Source organism: Rhinoderma darwinii, chromosome 8, assembly GCF_050947455.1.
Source record: "Rhinoderma darwinii isolate aRhiDar2 chromosome 8, aRhiDar2.hap1, whole genome shotgun sequence".
NCBI lineage: Eukaryota > Metazoa > Chordata > Amphibia > Anura > Rhinodermatidae > Rhinoderma > Rhinoderma darwinii.
This window is the reverse complement of record NC_134694.1, coordinates 77997905-78003904: the sequence shown is the minus strand read 5'-3', so window position 1 is coordinate 78003904 and position 6000 is coordinate 77997905. Positions and strand designations below refer to the sequence as shown.

General features: G+C 43.1%; 1 protein-coding gene across 5 annotated transcripts in view; it reads left to right on the top strand.

The window, feature by feature from the left end:
- The first annotated feature begins 3918 nt into the window (after positions 1 to 3918).
- TENM1 (teneurin transmembrane protein 1) overlaps positions 3919 to 6000 on the top strand; it is a 570240-nt gene continuing 568158 nt past the window's right edge. For all 5 annotated transcript variants that reach the window (XM_075835787.1, XM_075835786.1, XM_075835785.1 and 2 more), the window contains exon 1: positions 3919 to 4483. The gene's annotated coding sequence lies outside the window, so the exon portion shown is untranslated. The remainder of the gene's footprint in view (positions 4484 to 6000) is intronic.

Below are 6000 nucleotides of genomic sequence, written 5' to 3'. Positions count from 1 at the left end.
ACTTGAGGCACCACTGGAAAAATAACATTTCCTCAGGGCACCCCTACCAAAAATTTTTGTTAAGCCGTTGAAGCTAATGCAAAAGACACAGGCAAAAAAGCACTCCAAACAGGCGCCGCAGGTATTTTCTACCTCCTATTAATTTCCATTTGAGCTGAGGTGCAAACCACTTGACCATCATCCCCCACTCACAGTAAAATGACCATCAGCCCGCCACTCTCACTAAAATGACAATAAGCCCACCACTCACAGATTCCCCCTGTAGATAGTGCCACACAGCCCCCTTGTAGGTAGTGCCACACAGCCCCCTGTAGATAGTGCCACACAACCCCGTGTAGGTAGTGCCACACAGCCCCTTGTAGGTAGTGCCACACAGCCCACTGTAGGTCGTGCCACACAGCCCCTCGTAGATAGCACACCCCATTTCCTGTAGATAATGTCACTGTAGCTCCCTGAAGGAGCGGAATCCCCCTGTGGCTGGGGATTCCGCTCCTGGAGTGCCCTGCTTGATGTCTCTGTCTCATGCCCAGCGTCGCCGCTAGCAGCCGCTATGGCTGCTAGAGTGGCAGCGATGCCACTGAGTGAAGTAGCGCCCGGGCGGAAAGGCAGCTGCTGAGTTGCCAGGCCCGGGCGCTTCTGAAACAAGCAGGGGAAGGGAGCCAGCGCAGCGCCCTCTTCCACCTGCTGGAGTGATGCGCCCTGTCCAATGGCACAGGTCGGCCCTGATCTTACATTCTAGCACAAAGAATATTTTACTTTCTAGCACAGGGTATAGCTTACATTCTGGAATAAGGTATATTTTACATTCTAGCACAGGGTATATCTTACATTCTAGCACAGGGTATACATTACATTCTAGCACAGGGTATATTTTACATTCTAGCACAGGGTATATCGTACATTCTAGCACAGGTTATGTATTACCTTCTAGCACAGGGTATTTGCTGCTTGTATGTGAATATGGTACTTGAAGGTGTTCAGTCTATGCGCAAATAAGGATGCATCCAGGGACGGCTAGACAGCATTCATGTAGGTAAACCACATGGCTGCCACGGACCCACGGGCCCATGCCCCCCCCCCATTCCCATGGCCGGAGGCTCCGCTAGCAGCCGCTATGGCTGCTACAGTGCGACATCTCTGAACACTACGGCTCTGCCATTAAAGGGGTTGTTCATACAAAACACAAGTATCCCCTATTCACAGGATAGGGGATACATGTGTGATCGCTGAGACCCCCAGCAGTAAGGAGAACGGGGGACCAAAAGTCCTCCGAAGTTCTCCATGAGAAACCTCGGACTTCCGGGTTCTGTGTCGGCAGCTCTGTAGAAATTAAGGGAGCACTGGTCGCACTTTTGCGCATGCGTGACCAGCGCTCCTTTCATTTTTATTGAGCTGCCGGACACAGACCCCGGTAGTCCGAGGTTTCTCATGGAGAACTTCGGGGGACTTTCAGTACTCCATTCTCCTTATCGCTGGGGGTTCCAGCGATCACACATGTATCCCCTATACTGTTGATAGGGGATGCATGTCTTTTGTGGGACAAACCATAGGCTACAAGCCGTTTTTTTTCTGGGGGGGTGTTGGGGCTGTATGGCGTTATCTCCATAGGGCGCTGTGCGGTGCTATATACAGGGGGGCTGTATGGTGCTATATACAGTGGGGCTGTATGGTGCTATATACAGGGGGCCTGTATGTTGCTATATACAGGGGGCTGTGTGTTGCTATATACAGGGGGCCTGTATGGCATTATCTTCAGAGAGGGGGCTGTATGGCGCTATCTACAGGGGAGCTGTATGAAGCTATCTACAGGGAGCTATATGGCGCTATATACATGGGAGCTGTATGGCGCTATATACAGGGGGCTCTATGGTGCTATATACAGGGGGCTATATGGTGCTATATACAGGGGGCTCTATGGTGCTGTATACAGGGGGCTGTATGGTGCTATATACAGGGGGGCTGTACAATGCTATATAAAGGGGGCTGTATGATGCTATAAACAGGGGGCTGTATGGTGCTATATAAAGGGGGAATATATGGTACTATATACAAGGAGGGGGTTTTATGGCACTATCTACAGGGGGGTTGTATGATGCTATCTACAGGGGGGCTTTATGGCGCTATATATACAGGGAGAGGGTTGTATGGCGCTATCTACAAGGGGCTGTATGGTGCTATACACTGGGAGGGGGCAGTATGGCGCTATCTACAGGGGGTCTGTATGATGCTATCTACAGGGGGCTTTATGGTGCTATATACAGGGAGGGGCTGTATGGCGCTATCAACAGGGGGGCTGTATAACGCTATCTACAGGGGGTTGTATGGCGCTATATACAGGGAGGGAGCTGTATGACGCTATTTACAGGGGGGCTGTATGGCGCTATCTACAGGGGGGCTGTATGGTGCTATCTATAGGGGGCTGTGTATGGCGCTATTTACAGGGGGCTGTATGGTGCTATCTACAGGGGCTGTGTATGGCGCTATGTACAGGGGGGCTGTATGGTGCTATCTATAGGGGGCTGTGTAAGGCGCTATCTACAGTGGGGCTGTATGGTGCTATATACAGGGGGCTGTGTATGGCGCTATGTACAGGGGGGCTGTATGGTGCCATCTACAGGGGGCACTGTGTGGCGGAATGTACAGGGAGGCACTATCTACAAGGTGGGTTTTGTGGCACCTAGGGGATGGGGGCCCCAGTCAAAAGTTTGCTATGGGGCCCAGTCTTTCCTAGTTACGCCCCTGATTATGGAAAACGCGCAGAATTATCCTTAACATTATTATTATTATTATTATTTTTATATAACAGAAAGAAGAATAAATCAACAGTCAAAAAGTTAACAAATGAACATATACTTATTAATACTTTTATTGAGATCAAATATAATTTTATGGGCATATAGAACAAGACATTCTATGCATGTGTAAAAGGTTGTCCTGTACCTAAAATATCAGTTTTACAAAGCCTAGACACACATGAACTTCATAGACTTTCAACTAAAGAGACCTCTACAGTCAGAAAATATATTTTCACCCTCTAGGCTATGCAGCTCTGTGAAAGGCAAAATATTTTACCTGTGCACAGTTACAACAATGCTTCCACACTCTGTACTCACAAGGAGTTACCCACTTTATCTATCTATCTATGTGTGTATATCCATGATAGATAGATAGATAGATAGATAGATAGATGATAGATAGATAGATAGATAGATAGATAGATAGATAGATAGATAGATAGATAGATAGATAGATAGATAGATAGATAGATAGATAGATAGATAGATAGATAGATAGATGATAGATAGATGTACTCTATGGAAGCAGCTATAGCCTTGTAGAGCTATATGTCTAATGCTTAGACTACACAGAGAGTTTCATGCAATATCTTAATCTTTTTAGGATGGATTTTGCCAAATATCTTACTAATTAATAACAATTGTTAGTAACAACTCATAAACACCTACATACATCCATAAGCTACACGTTTTATAAATTTGTTTTAGTAATATTTGCCAGTTTAAAACTATGTAGTTTAATACTATGCATATTTTTGATGAGACTCAACAGAAATCATTTCTATTATTATTATTATTATTATTATTATTATTATTATTATTACTACCATTAATACATACACTTTGATAAAACAAATGATATTAAGTAATAATAACAATTAAACGTTCCTTACTAAAAATAGGACAGCAGCTAAAATCATGTACTGAAATGATCTTATCTGTTAAAGAGACACCAGTCTATTTTCTATCTTTTCTGTGTATGCATGTTTTATTCTTTAGTTTATTTCTCTTTAGAGATTTACACTTACAAAACACAGGCTCTTCATTTAATGTATAAAAGGGAAGGATGGAGGACATGAGCTTGTGCCCTGCCATGGGGAGATGTAGTCAGCAGCAGCCTCTTTCTTTCTCTCTTTCTCTCTCTCTCTCTCTCCTCCTAGCTCAGTCCATAGTTGCAGTTGTGTTCATTTGTCTGCACCTCCTCCTCCTGTTTCCAAGATCAGCATCAGCAGCAGAAAGGCTGGAGGATGCTGTCTGCACAGAGCTCTACCAGATCCACAGACAACTGATGGCAGCTTTACATGCACTTGCAGCCTAAGCGATCTGCTAAACCCATTGACAATCCCACCCCTTGATACAGTGGTACAGTCCTCAGGAGCTGTGTCTGCACCCTGGATGGTGAACGCCTGCTTGTTGTAGCACTGGAGCCCTAGGATGATGATAAAGGAGCCTTGGTTCTTGTAGGAGATTATCACTTACTGACCCATAGAACTGTCCCTGTCGCTAACATCCTGCTATCATCTATTCCTGGCAGCTGACTGATGGGCATTCAAGGTGGATTTATCTCCTGTCTGATTGGCAAATAAGCGGTCAGGCAAGGGCACCGGTGTTAGGCTATGGCAAGACCTCCACAGGGCAAAGGAAAGCAGCCTAGGGGATCGAGGCTGCAAAGAGTTACCACTCAATAGGTAGGTGATTGTAGATACTCATCTATATACACGTGAGGGGAACATGCTCTGTTACTTCTTAAGGGAAAATACAGGAGCACTTAGTGTGAACGCTCCGTTCTCCTGCTGGGTGTGCGTTCTTGGGTGCTGTTATTTGTGCACTGGGTGTTTTCAGCACTCTAACAAGTGGACAGCGCATTCTAAATGGGATTGCACTGGCTAAAGTAGAGTCTAACACTAGCAAAAAATGAATGTGGTGTGTGTGTGTGTGTGTGTGTGTGTGAGTGAGTGAGTGAGTGTGTGTGTGTGTGTGTGTGTGTGTGTGTGTGTGTGTGTGTGTGTGTGTGTACTTTATAGTCTACTATAAAGATTAATGACTGATGTATGGGTTTAATTACATGACAAATAGCTAAACATTGATTTACTAAAATTATTCAGAACTGCAAGAATTAAAAATGGACTCAAAATATATAAACACTTTGATGACATTGTCAGGCAGTGAAAGCTTGAGATAAATATACTATGATGAAAGGTGAATGATACTAGAAAGCTTAATAACATTCAGATCATAATGCCAGTTTGTATGTCATAAAAATAGACATTGGCAGAGAAAATGCAGCATTGTGATAAATCCTGATAAAAGTGGGCACCAGTGAACAAGACTCTTATGGGAGTTTTCCTTATAGTGGAAGCTGCAGGATTTTTTGTAAACCAAGTCGTGACACTACTAGATGTGACAATAATTTGCCTTTAACTCACCCAATGTCTGGGTTGGCAGGAATGTGTTTAGTTTTATTGGCTGGCACAATAAAACCCATCTTTTCACTAATTCTACTTTATATAACCTTTCCCTATGCATCTATTAGATTTTTATCCATAGCATCAGTAGCCTAAAATGTGGCGCAAATACTATAGTTATATTCTTAAATAGTTATTATCTTCAAGGCATTGCTTTCAAGACCTAATGATTTGCAGAGAGGAAAGAGCATATAATATCTAGTGTTAAGTCGGTCCAACCAGTTAGAGAAAGTGAAAGGCAGCACTATCTACATTTGGTATACAGACAAGACAGGGCTGGAGCCTTTCTAAAAGGAATTACAGCAACTAATGTGTTGTGTTGTTTACTTCCTCGGTGATACAATTGTAATATCTTATTCAATCCAATGATTATTTAAGTATAGCCTTATTTGTGGTTAGTGTTTGTCTGCAAGAAATGCATTGTTTTTCTTATGTGGTTAAGGAGTCTGTTCATTCCTTGAAAAGTCAATACACTGAGTACAATAAACTTACAGCATACAATCCATATATTTACTATTTTATCTGTTTGTATGTCAGGTTGGCAAAAAATGTATTTCCCTTTTAAGCTTTTAGCAGATGTCTCCAGCCCATACAATGGTGCTTATATATATTATTTTTTTTGCAAACCAAATATCAACCTCCACATGAGTCTATCATGGACTTCAATGAGACATATCCTTTCAGGTTTATCTGTATATACGGTAGTAGTATAGTAAATAGTGTTTTTTTTTTAAATCATA